Below are 24,650 nucleotides of genomic sequence, written 5' to 3' on the forward strand. Positions count from 1 at the left end.
CATAAATGATGCAAAAAGCAATGGATCTATGCTCAAACAGCAAGGTATCTGCAATATACTGCATATTTAGAATGGTCACTGGAGCCCATTGTACAATTTGCATAAGTTATGAACTATAGTGTAACCTGATTCCAGAAGTAATAAAGACTATCTTCACCACAGAGCTTAAACTGGCATTACTTGCCTTCAGCACACGACGTGATTCTTTATTTGTAAGACGTTTTAGTATAATCAAGTTTCTTATACGTTGCTATAAACTTTATATTTGATTTTTCTAAATATAACAATGTGTGGGTTGATGCCATCAAGCATAAGATCTGTTGTTGTATTGACCAGCTTCTGTTTGTTAAGTTTAAGTTGGCCCACCGCCTGGCATTTTTAAAAATAGAGATTTAGACATATGTTTACCAAGGTGCTAGTTTATAGAAGTGGAGATGTTGGCCATAGCAACCAACCAGCTTCTACATCTCCCGGAATTCATCTGGGGTCGAGCTTTCAACTTTGTGGCTCCGACTCTAAGGAATTCTCTTCCCCGCACAGTGCGAGAAACCTCCACTCTAGAATTTTTCAAAAATAGATTGCTCAAGCATTTCACTAATATCTACTGTTAAGCTTGTTTTGTATTTCGAGCTGTAAAGACAAGTGTAAAGCACTTCGGGGTAAATTTACGAAGATGGGAGTTCTGTTTAAGATGGGATGTTGCCCATAGCAACCAATCCGTTTCTACTTCTCATTTATCTAGCACCTTTTAGAAGATAATACCTGGAATCTGCAAGGGGCTGACCTTGTGAGAGAGTGAGAGGGTCTCTAACTTGGAGTAGCAGAGGGGCTGTGATTGATGCGTATGTGAGGGGCAGATTTTTTGAGGGCTGCCTTTGTTTCTGTCTTTGTTTTTGTTCTATTTTGTGTGTGAGCATACTAGATACTGCCCAGTGACGCTGCCGGTGGGGAAAGAGCCTACTGCTGCTGACAGCAGGTACTACCAGGGACACACAATCTGCCTGTGGGGTCTGAATCCACTGCTGAGCTGCACAAGGGGGCAAGGAAGGCTGCTGCTGCAGACATCAGAGGAGAGGACATATTCAGGGTTCTTATGGAGCTGCACGCTGAACTAGCAAGACCTCTATTTTTGATCTTCATGGATTCGGTTAAATCGGGTATGGTTCCCAAGGACTGGCGTATAGCGGAGGTAGTGCCGATATTTAAAAAGGGGAGCAAAGCTGAACCAGGTAATTATAGACCAGTTAGTCTTACATCTATAGTGGGGAAAGTATTGGAAGGTATTCTAAGGGACAGTATTCAAAAGTTCCTTGAAGCAAATAACGTAATTAAAAGGAACCAACATGGATTTGTGAAGGACAGATCATGTCAGACCAACTTTGGCTTTTATGAAACAGTAAGTGCGAACCTGGATCAGGGTAAGGAGGTGGATATAATCTTTTTAGACTTTGCCAAAGCTTTTGACACTGTACCACACATGCATCTTATCTATAAGCTACAAGAAATAGGGCTAGGGAGCACAATATGCACTTGGGTCAGTAATTGGTTAGATAATAGGGAGCAGCGCGTTGTGGTCAATGAATCATTTTCAAATTGGACCAAAGTACTAAGTGGTGTGCCACAAGGGTCTGTACTTGGACCACTTTTGTTCAACATTTTCATCAACGACCTAACAGTAGGTCTAGAGAGCATGGTGTCACTTTTTGCAGACGATACCAAATTGTGTAAGGTTATAAATACGGAGGGGGATGCTGAGTCTCTTCAGAACGACTTAACTAAACTGGAAGCATGGGCAGCAAAATGGAGAATGAGATTCAACACAGACAAGTGTAAGGTAATGCACTGTGGGGGCAAGACCAAAAATTACACCTACATACTAAATGGGGTAATATTAGGGGAATCTGTACTGGAAAAAGACTTAGGGGTTCACATAGATAACAAATTAAGCAGTAGTACCCAAAGTAGGAGTGCAGCAAAGAAGGCTAATAAGATATTAGCATGCATAAAACGGCGAATTGATGCAAGGGACGAGAGTATTATACTCCCATTATATAAATTACTAGTGAGGCCACATCTTGAATACTGTGTGCAATTTTGGGCACCATATTACAAAAAGGATATCCTGGAGCTAGAAAAGGTTCAGAGGCGGGCGACCAAACTAATCAAGGGCATGGAGATGCTGGAATACGAGGAAAGGCTTGCAAGGCTAGGCATGTTTACATTGGAAAAGAGGAGACTAAAAGGGGACATGATCAACATCTACAAATATATAAGGGGTCAATACACAGAGCTTGGGAGGGACCTGTTTTCTATAAGATCAGCACAGAGAACACGTGGTCACTCGCTTAGGTTAGAGGAGAGGAGTTTCCGCACATTGAGGTGAAAAGGTTTTTTCACAGTAAGGACAATACGTGTTTGGAATTCCCTGCCTGAGAGAGTAGTAACTGCAAACTCAGTCAACACCTTTAAGAATGGGTTAGATAAATTCCTATTGGATAAAGATATTCAGGGTTATGGTGCGTAGGCACGCATTATAGTTAATTTAACTACTCCTAACATAAAAATAACTAGTCCTATAATAAGACTGCATAGGAGACCACAAATAGGTTGAACTCGATGGACAATTGTCTTTTTTCAACCTTAGTTACTATGTTACTACGTTACTATGAATCTGATTGGTTGCTATGGGCAACATCCCATCTCAAATAGAACTCCCATCTTAGTAAATGTACCCCTTTGAGTCCTATTAGGAGAAAAGTGCTATATAAATATCATTGTTATTATAACAATTACTTCTAGAAGTTGCTAGATAAATGATCCTCATACATGTATCCTCATTACGTCATGCAGCGCAAGATGCCTGGCGTGAGTGAGCCGCCAGGTCCCGTGCAACTCTGCCAACTTTGGGCATCTTTTTTGCCAATACAGGTTGAGTATCCCATATCCAAATATTCCGAAATACGGAATATTCCGAAATATGGACTTTTTTGAGTGAGAGTGAGATAGTGAAACCTTTGTTTTCTGATGGCTCAATGTACACAAACTTTGTTTAATACACAAAAAGTTATTAATAATACTGTATTAAATGACCTTCAGGCTGTGTATATAAGGTGTATATGAAACATAAATGAATTGTGTGAATGTAGACACACTTTGTTTAATGCAAAAAGTTATAAAAAATATTAGCTAAAATTACCTTTGGGCTATGTGTATAAGGTGTATATGTAACATGAATGCATTCTGTGCTTAGACTTGGGTCCCATCACCATGATATCTCATTATGGTATGCAATTATTCCAAAATACGGAAAAATCCCATATCCAAAATACTTCTGGTCCCAAGCATTTTGGATAAGGGATACTCAACCTGTAATAAATCTTAGTCGCAAAACAATGCGATTAGGATGCTCAAGCAGATCATGCTGATGAAAATTATATTGAGCATGCCTATATTCTGTGTGTGACCGCAGCTGTATCTGCATATGAAATGGTATGCTACAGTGTTTTCTTAGAAAATTGAGGCAAGATGTATGAGGACATATCTGTATGTAAAAAAAAGTAGAATAAACTTTAAGGGAGGAATTCAAATGTTTGAAAAGTTTGTTGGGTGTCTGTTTTTTCCTGTCTATTAGATAGGCAAAAAACAGACACCCAACTGACTTTTCAAACATTTGACTTTCCCCCCTAAGTGTCCCATCTGAAATGATTTAACAAGTTTTTTTTTAGCTTGAGTCGCCATGGAAATCCAAAATGTGAAGGCTGGTATGTCCGGTATACTCTGGAAATACACTCTTTCACCAAATCACCCGAAAAGAGAGGGGACCAATAGCCAATCATTAGTAAATATCAAAAATAGCTTTATTCTCAATTATGTACAAGCTCTTAGGTTGCTTACAGCATTAGAAAGGTGTCAACGTTCTGGGACTGCAAGGTAGCAAGGGCGTGGGACTGTCCTGCGCTGCAATAAATGCTTCTTCAGGGGACTCAATGTCCATGATGATGATGTTCTGACACCCTCAGTCAGTGTTAGAGGAGGTGTAGGCAGGGTTGGACTGGCCCACAGGGGTACAGGGGAAACCACCAGTGGGCCCTAAGGTCTGCTGGTGACCCACTCCCTCCTCTAGGGATCAGGTTCCAGACTGTGCTGCTATTAATCTAGTACATTATCGTGCATGCACTACAGTATTTACTGTATATATTTATCAAGAGGCCCAACCCATGCAAAATAGTTAGGCAAACCAATGTGGCGGCTGGGCACACTCCTTCTAGAGACTGGCCACACCCCTAAACATGGGCCCCTACTACTGCATACCACCAGTGGGCCCTACATGCCCCAATCCGACACTGGGTGTAGGTGTTGTCTCACACACCCCTAGGAGGTGGCACCTGTTACGGTCATACAGAACACTGTAAGATTGCGCCTCATAGCTGTTGGAAGATACCTGCACAGTAAGTACAGGAGGTTCCCTCTCCTTTACACATGGGTCATTCCACATCAAATCACCCCCCAAAAAATAAATGATATGTTCACCACCAATCTCAGATTTTTCAAATTTTTCTTTAGTTGAGAGGATGTCAAAACAACAATTTCTGCCAAACATCTCAATTGGCTGACAATTCGATTATTAAATATTGATTTTTCAATTTATTAAAATATTTGCTAATTGCAGCTTCTTTATCTAGTTTATGAAGTATCACGTGTGTTTATTAAGGAATCACCATGAAATTTGGACCCCTAAGGTAACTCTTCCTCCCAAATCCAAAAATCCAAACCAAATTACTTTATCTGCTTTACATTTCAAGTTACGGTAAAAACACACGTTTTTTAAAAAGACTTAAAAACATTAGATATCCCATTTTCTCTGACGTCCTAGTGGATGCTGGGAACTCCGTAAGGACCATGGGGAATAGACGGGCTCCGCAGGAGACTGGGCACTCTAAAAGAAAGATTAGGTACTATCTGGTGTGCACTGGCTCCTCCCTCTATGCCCCTCCTCCAGACCTCAGTTAGATTTCTGTGCCCGGCCGAGCTGGATGCACTCTAGGGGCTCTCCTGAGCTCCTAGAAAGAAAGTATATGTTAGGTTTTTTATTTTACAGTGAGACCTGCTGGCAACAGGCTCACTGCAACGAGGGACTAAGGGGAGAAGAAGCGAACCTACCTGCTTGCAGCTAGCTTGGGCTTCTTAGGCTACTGGACACCATTAGCTACAGAGGGATCGACCGCAGGACCCGTCCTTGGTGTTCGTTCCCGGAGCCGCGCCGCCGTCCCCCTTACAGAGCCAGAAGCATGAAGATGGTTCGGAAAATCGTCGGCAGAAGACTTCAGTCTTCACCAAGGTAGCGCACAGCACTGCAGCTGTGCGCCATTGCTCCTCATACACACTTCACACTCCGGTCACTGAGGGTGCAGGGCGCTGGGGGGGGGGGGGGGGGAGGGCGCGCCCTGAGCAGCAATAAAAACACCTTGGCTGGCAAAATAATCACAATATATAGCCCCAGAGGCTATATATGTGATAATTACCCCTGCCAGAATTCCATAAAAAAGCGGGAGAAAAGTCAGCGGAAAAGGGGCGGAGCTATCTCCCTCGGCACACTGGCGCCATTTTCTCTTCACAGTGTAGCTGGAAGACAGCTCCCCAGGCTCTCCCCTGTAGTTTTCAGGCTCAAAGGGTTAAAAAGAGAGGGGGGGCACTAAATTTAGGCGCAATATTGTTTATACAAGCAGCTATTGGGGAAAATTCACTCAGTGATAGTGTTTATCCCTACATTATATAGCGCTCTGGTGTGTGCTGGCATACTCTCTCTCTGTCTCCCCAAAGGGCTGTGTGGGGTCCTGTCCTCAGTCAGAGCATTCCCTGTGTGTGTGCGGTGTGTCGGTACGGCTGTGTCGACATGTTGGATGAGGAGGCTTATGTGGAGGCGGAGCAGATGCCGATAAATGGGATGTCGCCCCCTGTGGGGCCGACACCAGAGTGGATGGATAGGTGGAAGGTATTAACCGACAGTGTCAACTCCTTACATAAAAGGCTGGATGACGTAACAGCTGTGGGACAGCCGGCTTCTCAGCCCGCGCCTGCCCAGGCGTCTCAAAGGCCATCAGGGGCTCAAAAAACGCCTGTTACCTCAGATGGCAGACACAGATGTCGACACGGAGTCTGACTCCAGTGTCGACGAGGTTGAGACATATACACAATCCACTAGGAACATCCGTTGCATGATCTCGGCAAAAAAAATTATTACACATTTCTGACATTAACCCAAGTACCACATAAAAGGGGTTTTATGTTTGGGGAGAAAAAGCAGCCGGTGTTTTGTTCCCCCATCAGATGAGTGAATGAAGTGTGTGAAGAAGCGTGGGTTCCCCCGATAAGAAACTGGTTATTTCAAAAAAATTACTGCTGGCGTACCCTTTCCCGCCAGAGGATAGGTCACGTTGGGAGATATCCCCTAGGGTGGATAAGGCGCTCACACGTTTGTCATAAAAGGTGGCACTGCCGTCTTAGGATACGGCCACTTTGAAGGAGCCTGCTGATAAAAAGCAGGAGGCTATCCTGAAGTCTGTATATACACACTCAGGTATTATACTGAGACCTGCAATTGCCTCAGCATGAATAGTGCTGCTGCAGCAGGGTCTGATACCCTGTCAGATAATATTAATACCCTAGACAGGGAGAATATGGTGCTAACATGGAGCATATTAAAGACGTAGTCTTATATATGAGGGATGCACAGAGGGATATTTGCCGGCTGGCGTCCAGAATTAATGCAAGGTACATTCTGCCAGGAGGGTATTAGAGACCCGGCAGTGGACAGGTGATGTTGACTTTAAAAGGCACATGGAGATTATGCCTTATAAGGGTGAGGAATTGTTTGGGGATGGTCTCTGGGACCATGTATCCACAGCAACAGCTGGGAAGAAAAATTTCTACCTCAGGTTTCCTCACACCCTAAGAAAGCACTGTATTATCGGGTACAGTCCTTTCGGCTTCAGAAAAGCAAGGGGGCCAAAGGCGCTTCCTTTCTGCACAAGGGAAGAAGGAAAAAGCTGCACAGACAGCCAGTTCCCTGGATCAAAAATCCTCCCCCGCTTCCTCTGAGTCCACAGCATGACGCTGGGGCTCCACAGACAGGTGCGGTGGGGGCGCGTCTCGGGAACTTCAGGGACCAGTGGGCTTGCCCACAGGTGAATCACTGGGTTCTGCAAGTAGTATCACAGGGATACAAGCTGGAGTTCGAGGCGACTCCCCCTCGCCGTTACCTCACATCAGCCTTGCCTGCTGCCCTCGGATATAGGGAGTAAGTACTGGCGGCAATTCACAAGCTGTACTTCCAGCAGGTGAAATCAAGGTACCCCTCCTTCAACAAGGCCGGGGTTACTATTCCAAAAATGTTGTGGTACCGAAACCAGACGGTTCGGTGAGACCCATTCTAAAATTGAAATCCTTGAACACTTATATACAAAGGTTCAAGTTCAAAATGGAATCGCTCAGGGCGATTATTGCAAGCCTGGAGAGTTTCAGGGTATCACTGGACATCAAGGATGCTTACCTGCATGTCCCTATTTACCCTCCTCACCAGGAGTACCTCAAAATTGTGGTACAGAATTGTCATTACCAATTCCAGACGTTGCCGTTGGTCTGTCCCCGGCACGAGGGTATTTACCAAGGGAATGGCCGAAAGAATTATCCAGTACTTGGACAATCTCCTTATAAAGGCGAGGTCCAGGGAGCAGTTGTTTGTCAGAGTAGCACTATCTCGGGAAGTGCTACAACAGCACGGCTGGATTCTGAATATTCCAAAGTCGCAGCTGGTTCCTACGACGCATCTACTGTTCCTGGGGATGGTTCTGGACACAGAACAGAAAAAAGTGTTTCTCCCGCAGGAGAAAGCCAAGGAGCGGTCATCTCTAGTCAGAGGCCTCCTGAAACCAAAACAGGTGTCGGTGCATCACTGCACGCGAGTCCTGGAAAAAATGGTAGCTTCCTACGAAGCAGTTCCATTCGGCAGGTTCCATGCAAGAACTTTTCAGTGGGACCTCTTGGACGGGATCGCATCTTCAGATGCATCGGCTGATAACCCTGTCTCCAAGGACCAGGGTGTCTCTGCTGTGGTGGCTGCAGAGTGCTCATCTTCTAGAGGGCCGCAGATTCGGCATACAGGACTGGGTCCTGGTGATCACGGATGCCAGCCTTCGAGGCTGGGGGGCAGTCACACAGGGAAAAAATTTCCAAGGACTTTGGTCAAGTCAGGAGTCGTCCCTACACATAAATATTCTGGAACTGAGGGCCATTTACAATGCCCTAAGTCAGGCAAGACCTCTGCTTCAAAACCAGCCGGTACTGATCCAATCAGACAACATCACGGCAGTCGCCCATGTAAACCGACAGGGCGGCACAAGAAGCAGGATGGCGTGGCAGAAGCCACAAGGATTCTCCGATGGGCGGAAAATCATGTCTTAGCACTGTCAGCAGTGTTCATTCCGGGAGTGGACAACTGGGAAGCAGACTTCCTCAGCAGACACGACCTACACCCGGGAGAGTGGGGACTTCATCCAGAAGTCTTCAAACTGTTGGTAAACCATTGGGAAAGGCCACAGGTGGACATGATGGCGTCCCGCCTCAACAAAAAGCTAAAGAGATATTGCGCCAGGTCAAGGGACCCTCAGGCGATAGCTGTGGACGCTCTAGTGACACCGTGGGTGTACCAGTTGGTTTATGTGTTCCCTCCTCTGCCTCTCATACCAAAGGTACTGAGAATAATAAGAAGGCAAGGAGTAAGAACGATACTCGTGGTTCCGGATTGGCCAAGAAGAGCTTGGTACCCAGAACTTCAAGAAATGATATCAGAGGACCCATAGCCTCTACCGCTCAGACAGGATCTGTTACAGCAGGGGCCCTGTCTGTTCCAAGACTTCCCGCGGCTGCGTTTGACGGCATGGCGGTTGAATTCCGGATCCTAAAGGAAAAGGGCATTCCGGAGGAAGTCGTTCCTACGCTGATAAAAGCCAGGAAAGAAGTAACCGCAAACCATTATCACCGTATTTGGCGAAAATATGTTGCGTGGTGTGAGACCAGGAAGGCCCCTACAGAGGAATTTCAGCTGGGTCGTTTTCTGCACTTCCTACAGTCGGGAGTGACTATGGGCCTAAAAATTGGGTTCCATTAAGGTCCAGATTTCGGCTCTGTCGATTTTCTTCCAGAAAGAACTGGCTTCACTGCCTGAAGTTCAGACATTTGTAAAGGGAGTGCTACATATTCAGCCCCTTTTGTGCCTCCTTTGGCACCTTGGGATCTCAACGTGGTGTTGAGTTTCCTGAAATCACATTGGTTTGAGCCACTTAAAACTGTGGATCTGAAATATCTCACGTGGAAAAAAGTGGTCATGTTATTGGCCTTGGCTTCGGCCAGGCGTGTGTCAGAATTGGCGGCTTTGTCATGTAAAAGCCCTTATCTGATTTTCCATATGGATAGGGCAGAATTGAGGACTCGTCCCGAGTTTCTACCTAAGGTGGTATCAGCTTTTCACTTGAACCAACCTATTGTAGTGCCTGCGGCTACTAGGGGCTTGGAAGATTCCAAGTTATTGGACGTAGTCAGGGCCTTGAAAATGTATGTTTCCAGGACGGCTGGAGTCAGGAAAACTGACTCGCTTTTTATCCTGTAGGCACCCAACAAACTAGGTGCTCCTGCTTCTGAGCAGACTATTGCTCGCTGGATTTGTAGCACAATTCAGCTGGCGCATTCTGCGGCTGGATTGCCGCATCCTAAATCAGTAAAAGCCCATTCCACAAGGAAAGTGGGCTCAGCTTGGGCGGCTGCCCGAGGGGTCTCGGCTTTACAACTTTGCCGAGCTGCAACTTGGTCAGGGGCAAACACGTTTGCTAAATTCTACAAATTTGATACCCTGGCTGAGGAGGACCTTGAGTTCTCTCATTCGGTGCTGCAGAGTCATCCGCACTCTCCCGCCCGTTTGGGAGCTTTGGTATAATCCCCATGGTCCTTACGGAGTTCCCAGCATCCACTAGGACGTCAGAGAAAATAAGATTTTACTCACCGGTAAATCTATTTCTCGTAGTCCGTAGTGGATGCTGGGCGCCCATCCCAAGTGCGGATTGTCTGCAATACTTGTATATAGTTATTGCTTAACTAAAGGGTTATTGTTGAGCCATCTGTTGAGAGGCTCAGTTATATTTCATACTGTTAACTGGGTATAGTATCACGAGTTATACGGTGTGATTGGTGTGGCTGGTATGAGTCTTACCCGGGATTCAAAATCCTTCCTTATTGTGTCAGCTCTTCCGGGCACAGTATCCTAACTGAGGTCTGGAGGAGGGGCATAGAGGGAGGAGCCAGTGCACACCAGATAGTACCTAATCTTTCTTTTAGAGTGCCCAGTCTCCTGCGGAGCCCGTCTATTCCCCATGGTCCTTACGGAGTTCCCAGCATCCACTACGGACTACGAGAAATAGATTTACCGGTGAGTAAAATCTTATTTTTTTTATGTAATTAACAACGGTATACATAAATACCACAGAAAAAATCTGTATGGTACTCTGTTTCATAGTGGAGAAAATAAATCATGAAGTTGACGTTCAATTACTGTTGTACCGCATACATAATTAACACAAGAAACCATGAAATTTAAAAACTTAAACGTAACTTAAGTCCCTAACTTATTTAATGTCACAGGAAACATGGTAAAACAATCAAGAAAACTTAAAGAAACTCATGGCAGAACCTGAAAAATATAGAGGGAAAGCCCTTCCTGTACAAATCGTTCATCAGGTACAACAGTTTTACGAAGATGATGAACATTCTCAGAAGTGCCCTGGAAAGAAAGTCCGTTTCTGTAAAAGTTCCAGGAGTAAAAATAATTCACAAACAGAAAAGGCTACTCCTATTACTTGAAAGAGCTTTATCTTGCTTTCAAATACCGTTTTCCAGACATTCAAGTTGGATTGTCTAAGGTTTGTTCCTTATTACCTACATGGTGTGTTAGTTAGCGTTGCTGCAAGAGGTATGCATTCTGTGTGTGGTTGCGAAACTCACCAAAACGTAAAAAATGATTGTTTGCTGCTCTACCACTAAAGATGGACTACAAAGACCTAACTGAAATCCTTGTTTGTTCTTCAGTCTCAAAAACCGGTATGCTTCATCGATGTGATAAATGGCCAGGTCTGGAAGCACTTCAGAAAATAGTTGAAAAACTTTTTCATGATAGTGACATGGATGATGAGGACACAGTTGTTTATAAGCAGTGGGTCCACACTGACTAAAGTAAATGAGTTACAATCACTAGTACTGTGGAACAATTCTGTGAAGTTATTTGTAGTGCTCTTGATGATGCAACAGCCCACCTGTATACAGCAAAGTCACAGGCTGAATACCTACGCCCATTGAAGGAAACCATTCGGCCAGAAACAGAAGCTATGTGTTACTAGATTTTTCAGAAAATTATTAATTTGTGTGTCAGGATGCAATTCAAGGGTTCCACTGGGACACTTCACAAGCAACACTTCACTCATTTGCTGTATACAGATAGAGCCACGCTCATCTATGCTGCGGTGCGTGCGCACGGCATACACATCGCGGCATAGTGTGAATGCATTGTGCTGCGACTGATCACAGCAGGCATTCGCTTCATAGGCTTCCATTAGCTTGCATACGCGTGCATTTGCAGGCACACTTACCACGAGGCAACGATTAGCGTGGCTACATCTGTTTTTTAGGCAGGATGATTGTGTGACACTTTTTACTGTGTGAGTCTGTGTGTTATAAGTGATACCTGTGACCATGTAGCCATAACTGTGCATGCCTTCATTACGGTAGTTATGAAACACTTAGCGGAACTATTACTAAAATTGGAGTATGTTCACTAGTGATGGTGCTAGTAAACATCTAGCCACCCGCACCAGTCTGCAAGCAGTAGAAACTCATCACATCTTGAGACCTTTGGACCTATATAGCTTGGCTGAAAAGATACATGGCACAAAATGAAATACAAGACTGCCAAACCAAGCTGCATAGATGTCTAGAAACAGCAAAGACTGTGGTAGGAACACTTGCTTATCACTAATTTTGGCCTATTAGTTATAAAGGGGCAGATGTATTAACCTGGAGAAGGCATAAGGAAGTGATAAACCCAGAGGCGTATCTAGCATGGGGCGAGCAGGGCACGTGCCCTGGGCGCCGGGGCAGCCCCAGCAGAGGGGGGCGCCACCGGCACCTGCATGGCCCACTCGCCCCATGCGACAGGGATTCCGTGGCGCTCTCCTTGTCTCCCCGGCTGCTGTGCCTGTCACACTGTGCAGGCAGCGGCAGCCAGGAGCCTCCCCCTACTAACCCCCCCCCCCCCTCCCTGCAAAGACTTCAGTGCGCGTGTGCGCGACCTCGGAGGTAAGCGCATGCGCGACTTTGGAGGTGCGCGTGTGGCCCCGGAGGGAGGTGCAGGAGGTGAGCAGGACAGGCTAAACTGTGTGTGTGTGTGTGTGTGTGTGTGTGTGTGTGTAATTTACTGTGTGTGTCTGGGGCTAGTGTGGTGTATGTGGGGCATGTATCTGGCACTGTGGGGCAATGTATCTGGCACTGTGGGGCATGTAACTGGCACTGTGGGGCATGTAACTGGCACTGTGGGGCATGTATCTGGCACTGTGGGGCAATGTATCTGGCACTGTGGGGCATGTAACTGGCACTGTGGGGCAATGTAACTGGCACTGTGGGGCATGTAACTGGCACTGTGGGGCAATGTATCTGGCACTGTGGGGCATGTATCTGGCACTGTGGGGCAATGTATCTGGCACTGTGGGGCATGTAACTGGCACTGTGGGGCAATGTAACTGGCACTGTGGGGCAATGTAACTGGCACTGTGGGGCATGTAACTGGCACTGTGGGGCAATGTATCTGGCACTGTGGGGCATTGTATCTGGCACTGTGGGGCAATGTAACTGGCACTGTGGGGCAATGTAACTGGCACTGTGGGCCGTTTTCAGTGGCCACACCCTTTCTGGTGCATGGCTACACCCCTTCTGGAGTGTGACCACGCCCATTTTTTATTTTATTTTATTTTTTATTTTTTGGGGGGGCGCCATTTTCCATCTTGCCCTGGGCTCCGAAAACCCTAGCTACGCCTCTGGATAAACCAGTGATATGTGCAAGGTGATAAAGGCACCAGCCAATCAGATCCTAACTGTTAGTTTACATATTGGAGCTGATTGGCTGGTGCCTTTATCACCTTGCTCATATCACTGGTTTATCACTTCCTTATGCCTTCTCCAGGTTAATACATCTGCCCCAATGAACTACACATATTCTGATTGTCATCAGATGACATGAAGGCAGCAGGAACCACAGTTTGGGGGAAATCCAATTACAGGTAAAAATACATTGGACGATTTTTCCCTATGTTTCACCCATATTTTTTTACAGGCTATCCAATTTGAACGCCTGTAAAAAAACAAAAAAAAAACATTATCTCTCAAAAACACACAGGTTCAGTGAAACCTGTCTGTTTTTGGTAGAAACAGCCCCATTTCCGTGGATTCGGTTTCGCCTTCCTTCAGGCAGGTGAAACAAAATCCCTGATCAGCCGTCGCGAGCCGCGACTTTACAGGGCTAAGTGGATAGCCCCCAGCGGGACAATTAGCTGCGTTAATTTACCGTGGCTAATTACATAACCCCTTTAGTGTCACTATGACCACAGTCAATAAAAATGTAGACAAAAGTGATCTGCAACCTGGAACATTACAGCAGTGTACAATAACATCTGGTACATCGGGTATATTATTCAGTGTAATGAGGAGGAATAAGATGTGCTGGAAAACTTCATGAAACGAAACCAATCAACAGATGTGTTGTCCTGGCCTTTAGTGTTTTGTCCTTTTATTCACGTTCCCTGTGTAATGAAAGTGCCCACTATCCAATGAAGGACTGGAAGGCACTATCTGCTGACGCTTTAAGGAAAATTACAGACCGTTACAACAGGTTCCAAACAAGGGAAAAATAATGAGATTGTTGACTTAACTTCAGTTATGGACTCAAGTTATGTTTAAATGTTGAAACAGTAATTGAATGTCAACTGCATGAATTTTTTTCTCCACTATGAAACAGAGTACCATGCTGATTTTTTGTGTGGTAGTAACGTATACCTTTGTTAAGCACCTAAAAAAAATTGGGATATCTAATGCTGATTGAACCTAGCGTTTTTAAGTATTTTCAAAGAACATGCATTTTTGTCGTAACTCGAAACATAAGGCAGATAAAGTGATTTGGTTTGGATTTTTGGATTCAGGAGGAAGAGTTACCTTAGGGGTGCAAATTTTGTGGTGATTCCTTAATAAACACCCGTGATACTTCAAATAAACTGGATAAAGAAGCCGCAAACAGTAAATAATACATTGAAAAATCAATATTTAATAAACGAATTGTCAGACAGTTGATATATTTGGCAGAAATAGTTGTTTTGAAATCCTCTCTTAACTAAAAAAATGTCATAAAAATCTGAGATGGGTGGTGGACACGCCTGGTTGAACTGACATGGAATGACTTATTTGCAAGGTCAGCAGATCGCACATGCACATTAGCGCGGCCGGCCCAATCACATGACTTTTACACATACTGTAGTAGGGATAAGCTGCTATTGGAGCACTTTTCCCTGCCTATGATTCTTGTTACATACCGACGGGACATCATTTCTTATTGCCAATATCAGCGACAATAAGAAAATAGGTTTTTAATACCTACCGGTAAATCCTTTTCTCCTAGTCCGTAGAGGATGCTGGGGTCCACTTCAGTACCATGGGGTATAGACGGTTCCGCAGGAGCCATGGGCACTTTAAGACTTTTCAAGGGTGTGAACTGGCTCCTCCCTCTATGCCCCTCCTCCAGACCTCAGTATAGGAACTGTGCCCAGGGAGACGGACATTTCGAGGAAAGGATTTACTTTAATTTAATGGTGAGATTCATACCAGCTCACACCTTAACCATGCCGTACAACATGGCATTCAACATAACACACGCCAATGGGCATGAACAATTGCAGCAACATGCTGAAATAACCGTAACACAACATTAGTGTAACTACAGTTTAACAACTGCAGGTAAAGTATGCACTGGGTCGGGTGCCCAGCATCCTCTACGGACTAGGAGAAAAGGATTTACCGGTAGGTATTAAAATCCTATTTTCTCATGGGGTTATATCAAAGCTCCAGTAGGGGCGGGAGAGTGCAGATGACCCTGCAGTACCGATTGACCAAACTTGAGGTCCTCATCGGCCAAGGTGTCAAACTTGTAAAATTTAGCAAACGTGTTTGACCCTGACCAAGTAGCTGCTCGGCAAAGTTGTAAAGCCGAGACGCACCGGGCAGTCGCCCAGGATGAGCCCACCTTACTAGTAGAATGGGCATTTACCGACTTTGGTACCGGCAATCCTGCCATGGAATGAGCGTGCTGAATCGTTCCTCTGATCCAGCGCGCAATAGTCTGCTTAGAAGCAGGACGCCCAATCTTGTTGGGGGCATACAGGACAAACAGAGCCTCCGTTTTCCTTATCCGAGCTGTTCTTGCGACATAAATCTTCAAAGCTCTAATCACATCAAGAGACTTTGACTCAGTGAAAGTGTCAGTAGCTACTGGCACCACAATGGGTTGGTTTATGTGGAAAGACGAAACCACCTTTGGAAGAAATTGTTGACGAGTTCTTAACTCTGCCCTATCTTCATGGAAGATCAGGTAAGGGCTCTTGTGAGACAAGGCCCCCAACTCAGACACCCGCCTTGCGGATGCCAAGGCCAAAAGCATCACCACTTTCCAAGTGAGAAACGTCAACTCTATCTCCTGTAGAGGTTCAAACCAACTCGATTGAAGGAACTGCAACACCACATTAAGGTCCCATGGGGCCACAGGAGGCACAAATGAAGGCTGGATGTGCAGAACCCCTTTCACGAACGTCTGAACTTCTGGAAGGGAGGCCAATTGTTTTTGAAAGAAAACTGATAAGGCCGAAATCTGGACCTTGCTTAAACCCAGTCTAAGGCCCACATCCACACCAGCCTGCAGAAAATGGAGAAAACGTCCTAACTCAAACTCTTCCGTAGGAGCCTTCTTGGATTCACACCAAGACACATATTTTCTCCAAATACGAAGGTAATGTTTAGACGTTATTCCTTTCCTGGCCTGAATAAGAGTGGGGATGACTTCCTTGGGCATACCCTTTCGGGTTAGGATCTGGCGCTCAACAGCCATGCCACCAAACGTAGCCGCGGTAAGTCTTGATACACGCACAGCCCCTGTTGTAGCAGGTCCTCGCGAGGAGGAAGAGGCCGAGGATCTTCTATGAGCAACTCCTGAAGATCTGGATACCAAGCCCTCCTTGGCCAGTCTGGGTCAATGAAGATTGCTCGAACTCTTGTTCTTATGATTTTTAGAACTTTTGGAATCAGTGGAAGTGGAGGGAAGACATATACCGAACGAAACATCCACTGGGTCACCAGTGCATCCACTGCTATTGCTTGTGGGTCTCTCGACCTGGAACAATATCTCTGAAGCTTCTTGTTGAGACGAGATGCAATCATGTCTACTTGAGGAACTCCCCAAAGACTTGCCACCTCTGCGAAGACTTCTTGGTGGAGGCCACACTCTCCTGGATGGAGATCGTGTCTGCTGAGGAAGTCTGCTTCCCAGTCGTCCACTCCCGGAATGGAAATTGCTGACAGAGCTCTTGCATGTCTTTCTGCCCAGAGGAGGATCTTTGTCACCTCTGCGATTGCCGCTCTGCTTTTCGTTCCGCCTTGCTGGTTTATGTACGCGACTGCTGTTACATTGTCCGACTGGATCTGCACGGGTTGATCTTGAAAAAGATGTACCGCTTGTAGAAGGCCATTGTAAATGGCTCTCAATTCCAGAACGTTTATGTGAAGGCAGGCTTCCTGACTTGACCATTTTCCTTGGAAGCTTTCCCCCTGTGTGACTGCTCCCCAACCTCAGAGACTTGCATCCGTGGTTACCAGGACCCAGTCCTGAATCCCAAACCTGCGTCCCTCTAGTAGGTGAGAACTGTGTAGCCAACACAGGAGCGAAATCCTGGTTTTGGAGGTCCGGATTATCTTCCGGTACATGTGTAGGTGGGATCCGGACCACTTGTCCAGCAGGTCCCACTGGAATACTCTGGCACGGAATCGGGCAAACTGTATGGCCTCGTAGGCCGCTACCATCTTCCCCAACAACCAAATGCATTGATGGATCGACACTCTTGTTGGTTTCAAAGTTTGTTTGACCATTCTCTGGATTTCCAGAGCCTTTTCTACTGGAAGAAATACTTTCTGTACTTCTTTGTCCAGTATCATCCCTAAAAAGGACAATCTTGTCATCGGTTCCAACTGCGGCTTTGGAAAATTCATGATCCAACCATGTTGTTGGAGTACTGATAGGGAGAGTGCAATGTTCCCCACCAACCGTTCCCTGATCTCGCTTTTATCAGGAGATCATCCAGGTAAAGAATTATATTGACTCCTTGTTGTCGAAAGAGGCCCATCATCTCTGCCATCACCTTGTTGAATACCCTCGGTGCCATGGAGAGTCCGAACGGCAACATCTGGAACTGGTAATGGCAATCCTGTACAGCGAATCTCAGATAAGCTTGGTGAGGAGGATAAATGGGAACATGCAAGTAAGCATCCTTTATGTCTACTGACACCATGAAGTTCCCCTCCTCCAGACTGAAAATCACTGCCCTCAGAGATTCCATCTTGAACTTGAACCTTTTCAGGTAGAGATTCAGATTTTTCAAGTTTAAAATTGGTCTGACCGAGCCGTCCGGCTTTGGAACTACGAAGAGGCTTGAATAAAACCCTTCTCCTTGCTGTGACAAGGGTACCAGGACAATGACTTGATCCTGACATAATTTTTTAATTGCCGTTGTTACTGCCTCTCTTTCTGGAAGAGAAGCTGGCAAGGTCGACTTGAAAAATCGGCATGGGGGGATGTCTTGGAACTCCAGTCTGTACCCATGGGACACTATTTGTAAGACCCATGGGTCCAGGCCAGATTGAATCCAGATCTGACTGAAAAGCTTCAGACGTGCTCCCACCCGAGCGGACTCCCGCAAGGGAGCCCCAGCGTCATGCTGCAGATTTGGCAGAAGCAGGGGTTGACTTCTGCTCCTGGGATCCTGGAGATGCTGCGGATTTCTTTCCTCTTCCCCTCCCTCTACCTGCAAAGAAGGGGGAACCTTTGGTATTTTGTATTTGTTGGGCCGAAAGGACTGCATCTGAGAGTGATGTGTCTTTTTCGCCGGTGCAGGAGCATAAGGCAAGAATGTCTACTTACCTGCTGTAGCCGCCGAGACTAACGCATCCAGCCCCTCTCTCCAAACAAGAATCACCTTTATACGGGAGAGCCTCCATATTTCTTTTGGAATCTGCATCAGCATTCCACTGGCGAATCCACAACGCCCTCCGAGGCGACACTGCCATGGTAGCGGCTTTTGAACCCAAGAGTCCAATATCCTGCATAGCTTCTAGCATGTATGCGGCAGCGTCTTTGATATGACCTAACGTTAAGAGTATCTCATCTCTATCTATCGTGTCAGTTTCCGATGACAAGTTATCTGACCATTTTTCAATAGCACTACTCACCCACGCGCAAGCAATGGTGGGCCTGAGCAGCGTACCATTGGCCACCTAAATAGATTTTAACGTAGTCTCCATTTAGTGAAGCCGTCCCAGGTGCAGGGAGAATCACCTTTTTTGTTAACCTTGACAGAGCACTAATACAGGTGGTGACTCCCATCTTTTCCTGTCCTCTGCTGGGAAAGGATAAGCAACCTGAATCCTTTTGGGAATCTGAAATTTCTTTTCAGGGTTTACCCAAACTCCCTCAAAAAGAGTATTTAGCTCATGAGAAGTAGGGAAAGTTACATTAATTTTCTTTCTTTATAAAAATAAGCCTTCTCCTGAGGTACAGTAGGGGCTTCCGTAACTTCCAAGACCTCCTTTATAGCAACAATCATATATTGAATGCTTTTTGCCAATTTAGGATCTATCCCCCTGGAATCACTATCGTCGACACAGGGATCCGAGTCCGTGTCGGTATCAGTATGTACAATTTTTGCAAAAGGTCTCTTATGTGACCCAGAGGGGTCGCCTGTGGATGAAAAGGTAGAACCATAAAAAATCGCATCTTCCACTGATTTTTTCCAGCTTTCTGCATGAGACTCAGACTTATCCAATCTCTTACTGATATGATTCACACTATCACGTAATTCTTTCACCCATTCAGGCTCGTGGTGTGTCGGCAGCGCCACCACATTACAACTCTGTGTCTCAGCTCCCTGCCTCAGACATGTCACACACGTGCACAACCACACGACATACACTCTGGGACTTATAGGGAACAGCCCCACAGTAAAATCTGTCTGAAGGACACAGATAGGATTTGCCAGTTCACAACCCAGCGCCAGTAACCAAATGTCTGTGAAACACAAAATGCCCGCAGACCTGCAGCGCTTTTATAATGATATTATCACACTATATATAGCACCAAATTTCACTGTGCCCCCCACTGTTTGTCACCCTGATACTTGTACTCAGCAGTGGAGGAGGACCAGCGTTGTCTCTGCAGCCTGAGGAGAGAGAAAATGGTGCTGAGCAGTGTGCTGGCTGAGTAGGAAGCCCCGCCCCCGTAATGGCGCGTTTCTCCTCAGCTCTTTGATACAGATATTTATACTGGCGGGGGTAGGACTGTGCCTCAGCAACTTATGCCCCTTATTCTAGCCAGTTTGGTAGGCCACATGCTGCCCAGGGCGCCCCCCCCCCCCCCCCCCGCGCCCTGCACCCTGCAGTGCCTGTGTACAGTATGTGTGGGCAGCATGGTGCGCTGCACTCCCGCCAGCCGCACAGTTCCTTTAGCCGTCACTTTGATTGAAGATTCTTTCTTCTAACACTCACCTATCTTCTGACTTCTGGCTCTGCAAGGGGGGTGACGGCGTGCTGTGGGAGTGAGCACATAGCCGCAGCTAGCGTTCAGTTCCCCTCAGGAGCTAATGGTGTCCTGTCAGACAGAAGCAGAGCCATGAAACTATTCAGGAAGTTGGTTCCTACTTTTGCCTCCTAAGTCCCACGAAGCAGGGAGACTGTTGCCAGCAGTTCTCCCTGAAAATAAAAAACCTAACATAAGTCTTTTCAGAGAAACTCAGTATAGCTCCCCTGGAGTGCATCCAGTCTGCCTGGGCACATTTTCTAAACTGAGGTCTGGAGGAGGGGCATAGAGGGAGGAGCCAGTTCACACCCTTGAAAAGTCTTATAGTGCCCATGGCTCCTGCGGAACCGTCTATACCCCATGGTACTGAAGTGGACCCCAGCATCCTCTAGGACGTATGAGAAATTGTAATTATTGGGTCTAAAAGCCATTAATTAATAAATGGGCCCCAAAATCTGTGTAGCAGTACTCTGGAGTAGGATGGTGATATCTTCTTACTGGCTTGACTATAGATAGATATTTATTTTGCTCTGTATTTCATGCTGCTTCTTTGTGATTGGATGGTGATGTCACAGAGTGAGCACAGCGCATTCCATACTTACCTACTCTCCCGGCAGTTGCGGGAGACTCTCAATTTTTGGGGGGTAGTCCCCCGAAGTCCTAAATGAGTGGGTACTCATCCCACACCCTGCCTGCTTCATAGTGAATCAGGCAGGATAGTCAGATAATGCCAGAAATCGTGGTTAAACATGGAGGGGGCGGGGCTAAAATGGTGCAAATCACCATCATTTTAAGCCTAATGGGGGTCATTCCGAGTTGATCGTAGCTGTGCTAAATTTAGCACAGCTACGATCGTTAACTCAGACATGCGGGGGGACGCCCAGCACAGGGCCAGTCCGCCCCACATGTCAGTGCCGGTCCCCCCGCACAAATACAAAGGCATCGCACAGAGGAGTATTGTATTGTAGGAGTATTGTATTTGAGGAGTAACTCCCGGCCACCTGCGTTGGCCGAACCGCTCCCCCTAAACGGCGGCGTTAAGCCCCCTCCCGCCTAGCGACCGCCTCTGTCTTAGAAGCGATCGCTAGGTAACGAAAGCTGCCATGCGCTATTCCGACCCGATCACTGCGATGCAACAAACTGCAGCGAGCGATTGGGTCGGAATGACCCCCAATGACCCCCACCCCTGAAGTCTCCCAACTGCTTGATGGGCAAGTATGGCGTTGTCACACTGTCTATCTAGCAGGTCTGTGTCTGATTGGATGATGATAAGCACAGTTCAGTGACACAATCTATGTAGCACGTTTGTGAATGACTGGATGGTGATGTTACAGAGTTAGCACAGCTTAGTCACACAGACTATGTAGCAGGTTAGACTGAGTGGCTGATGATGTCAAGAGTGAGTACAGCACAGTCACACAATGTATGTAGCAGGTTAGTGTGTGATTGGATGGTGATGTCACAGAGTGAGTGCAGAGCAATCACATAGTCTGTGTAGCAGGTTAGTGTGTGACTGGATGGTGATGTCACAGTGTAAGTGCATACAGTAACAGAGTCTATGTACCAGGTTAGTGTGTGATTGGATGATGATGTCACAGAGTGAGCACAGTGTATGTAGCAGGTTAGTGTGTGATTAGATGGTGATGTCACAGAGTGAACGCAGCACAGTCACACAGTCTAGCAGGTTAGTCTGTGATTGTATGGTGATGTCACAGAGTGAACACAGCACAGTCACACAGTCTGTGTAGCAGGTTAGTCTGTGATTGTGTGGTGATGTCACAGAGTGAATACAGCGCAGTCACAGAGTTTATGTAGCAGGTTAGTGTGTGATTGGATGGTGATATCACAGAGTAAGCGCATACAGTCACATAGTCTATGTAGCAGGTTAGTCTGTGATTGGATGGTGATGTCACAGAGTGAGTGTAGAGCAGTCACATAGTCTGTGTAGCAGGTTAGTGTGTGACTGGATAGTGATGTCATAGAGTGAGCACAGCACAGTCACAGTGTATGTAGGTTTGCCTGTGATTGGATGGTGATGTCATGGAGTGAGCACAGCACAGTCACAGAGTATGTGAGCAGGTTAGTCTGTGATTGGATGGTGATGTCACAGAGTCTATGTAGCAGGCTAGTCTCTGATTGGATGGTGATGTCACAGAGTAAACGCATACAGTGAGAAAGTCTATGTAGCAGGTTAGTCTGTGATTGGATGGTGATGTCAGAGAGTGTTTGCAGCACAGTAACAGTCTGTGTAGCAAGTTAGTGTGTCATTGTATGGTGATGTCACAGTGTAAGAGCATACAGTCACAGAGTCTATGTAGAAGGTTAGTCTGTGATTGGATGGTGATGTTACAGAATGAGAACAGTGCAGTCACACAGTGTATGTAGCATGTTAGTGTGTGATTAGATGGTGATGTCAAAGAGTGATTGCAGCACAGTCACAGAGTCTATGTAGCAGGTTAGTCTGTGATTGGATGGTGATGTCACGGAGTGAGCACAGTGCAGTCACATAGTGTATGTAGCAGGTTAGTGTGTGATTGGATTGTGATGTCGGAGTGTTTGCAGCACAGTCACAGAGGCCCTCATTCCAAATTGATTGCTCGCTAGCTACTTTTTGCAGCAGTGCAAACGTATAGTCGCCGCCCACGAGGGAGTGTATTTTCGCTTTGCAAGTGTGCGATCGCATGTGCAGCTGAGCGGGACGAAAAAGTTTTTTGCAGTTTCTGAGTAGATCTGAACTTACTCAGCCCTGTCCGGTCCCGGAATTGACGTCAGACACCCGTCATGCAAACGCCTGGACACGCCTGCGTTTTCCCTACCACTCCGAGAAAAAGGTCAGATGATACCCATAAACGCCTTCTTTCTGTCAATCTACTTGCGAACGGCTGTGCGAATGGAATCGTCGCTAGAAGCATTGCACAGCAACAATGCTGTTTGTACCCGTACGATGTGCCTGCGCATTGCGCTGCATACGCATGCGCTGTAGTAACCTGATCGCTGCGCTGCGAAATTCGGCAGCGTGCGACCAACTCTGAATGAGTACAGTAAAAGAGTCTATGTAGCAGGTTAGTGTGTGATTGTATGGTGCTGTCACAGAGTAAGCGCATACTGTAACAGAGTCTATGTAGCAGGTTAGTGTGTGATTGGATGGTGATGTCACAAAGTAAGCGCATACTGTAACAGAGTTTATGTAGCAAGTTAGTCTGTGATTGGATGGTGATGTCACAGTCTATGTAGCAGTCCGTTCTCTGATTGGATGGTGATGTCACAGAGTAAGCGCATACAGTCACAGAGTCTATGTAGCAGGTTAGTCTGTGATTGGATGATGATGTCACAGAGTTAACGCAGCGCAGTCACACAGTGTATGTAGCAGGTTAGTCTGTGATTGGGTGGTGATGTCACAGAGTGAGCACAGTGCAGTCACACAGTGTATGTAACAGGTTAGGGTGTGATTGAATGGTGATGTCAGAGAGTGTTTGCAGCACAGTCACAGAGTCTGGGGGGTAATTCCAAGTTGATCGCAGCAGGAAATTTTTTAGCAGTTGGTCAAAACCATGGCCCTCAGTCCGAGTTGTTCGCTCATTGCCGAGTTTCGCTATATTGCGATTAGTCGCTTACTGCGCATGCGCAAGGTTCGCAGAGCGCATGCGCTTAGTTATTTTACACAAAAGTTAGGTATTTTACTCACGGCATAACGAGGATTTTTCATCGTTCTGGTGATCGGAGTGTGATTGACAGGAAGTGGGTGTTTCTGGGCGGAAACTGGCCGTTTTATGGGTGTGTGCGGAAAAACGCTACCGTTTCTGGGAAAAACGCGAGAGTGGCTGGAGAAACGGGGGAGTGTCTGGGCGAACGCTGGGTGTGTTTGTGACGTCAAACCAGGAACGAAACTGACTGAACTGATCGCAGTGGCAGAGTAAGTCCCAAGCTACTCAGAAACTGCAAAGAAATTTCTATTCGCAATTATGCAAATCTTTCGTTCGCAATTCTGCAAAGCTAAGATTCACTCCCAGTAGGCGGCGGCTTAGCGTGTGCAATGCTGCTAAAAGCAGCTAGCGAGCTAACAACTCGGAATGAGGGCCCATGTGCACTGCAGGGGGGGGCAGATATAACATTTGCAGAGAGAGTTAGATTTGGGTGTGGTGAGTTCAATCTGCAATCTAAATTGCAGTGTAAAAAGAAAGCAGCCAGTATTTACCCTGCACAGAAACAAAATAACCCACCCAAATCTAACTCTCTGCAAATGTTATATCTGCCCCCCCCCCCCCCCCTGCAGTGCACATGGTTTTGTCCAACTGCTAAAAAATTCCCTGCTGCGATCACCTTGGAATTACCCCCTCTGTGCAGCAAGTTAGTGTGTGACTGGATGGTGATGTCACAGTGTAAGTGCATACAGTAACAGAGTCTAAGTAGCAGGTTAGTGTGTGATTGGATGGTGATGTCACAGAGTGAGCACAGTGTATGTAGCAGGTTAGTGTGTGATTAGATGGTGATGTCACAGAGTGAACACAGTCACAGAGTCTATGTAGCAGGTTAGTCTGTGATTGTATGGTGATGTCACAGGGTGAACATACCTCCCAACTGTCCCGATTTTCGCGGGACAGTCCCGTTTTTTGGGGACTGTCCCGCTGTCCCACCCGCGGGCCACAGTGTCCCGCGGTGGGAGGACAGTTGGGAGGCT

The 24,650-nt window shown here is 46.4% G+C and overlaps 1 long non-coding RNA gene across 2 annotated transcripts in view; it reads left to right on the forward strand.

Moving 5' to 3' along the window:
* Positions 1 to 24,650, forward strand: part of LOC134911140 (uncharacterized) — an 86,942-nt gene that overhangs the window by 48,052 nt on the left and 14,240 nt on the right. The window lies entirely within an intron of this gene.

The sequence above is a fragment of the Pseudophryne corroboree genome, chromosome 4 (assembly GCF_028390025.1).
Source record: "Pseudophryne corroboree isolate aPseCor3 chromosome 4, aPseCor3.hap2, whole genome shotgun sequence".
NCBI classification, from domain to species: domain Eukaryota; kingdom Metazoa; phylum Chordata; class Amphibia; order Anura; family Myobatrachidae; genus Pseudophryne; species Pseudophryne corroboree.